The sequence below is a fragment of the Anabrus simplex genome, chromosome 13 (assembly GCF_040414725.1).
Source record: "Anabrus simplex isolate iqAnaSimp1 chromosome 13, ASM4041472v1, whole genome shotgun sequence".
Lineage (NCBI taxonomy): Eukaryota > Metazoa > Arthropoda > Insecta > Orthoptera > Tettigoniidae > Anabrus > Anabrus simplex.
The window spans coordinates 91152569-91153188 of NC_090277.1; the positions used below are offsets into that span (position 1 = coordinate 91152569).

Below are 620 nucleotides of genomic sequence, written 5' to 3' on the forward strand. Positions count from 1 at the left end.
TCGAAGGCCTGCAGATTGAGGTGCCGTGTGGTCAACACGACGAATCCTCTCGGCCGTTATTCTTGGCTTCCTAGACCATGGCCGCCATTTCACCGTCAGATAGCTCCTCAATTGCAACTCCCGTAGGCTGAATGGACCTCGTACCAGCCCTCAGATCCAGGTAGAAATTCCTCCGGGTAAGAGGCAGGCACGCTACCCCTACACCGCGTGTCCAGCTAAAGGGAACTGAGCCAACGGCACGTGCTTTTCCCAAGCGGTCATCCATCCAAGTACTGACCACGCCCAATGTTGCTTAACTGCGATGATCGGACGAGGACCGGTGTATTCAAAATGGTATGGCTGTTGGGGTTTTATTTTTCAGGTAATTTATAAAAAAAATATTTATTCAAAATTAGATTAGGTAGACCGAAGAACCTAACAGTTATAATTTTTGCATAACTTTCGTGACTTTTTCTCATATATTCAAATCTGCCTACCGAAAGTCTCTCCTGGGTACATGAGTCAGTGTGTGTATGTTGTACGAATGAGTTTACTACACTATTACTGTTGTCACTCCTATTGTCTTACTAAAGGCGCCATTTCCACCCTAAGAACGTTGTGAAAATACGCAGGGAAACGTA

At 45.8% G+C, this 620-nt stretch overlaps 1 pseudogene; it reads right to left on the bottom strand.

Annotated features, from left to right (window-relative positions):
* Positions 1-228: 228 nt before the first annotated feature.
* Positions 229-347, bottom strand: LOC136885151 (5S ribosomal RNA; annotated as a pseudogene).
* Positions 348-620: the final 273 nt, after the last annotated feature.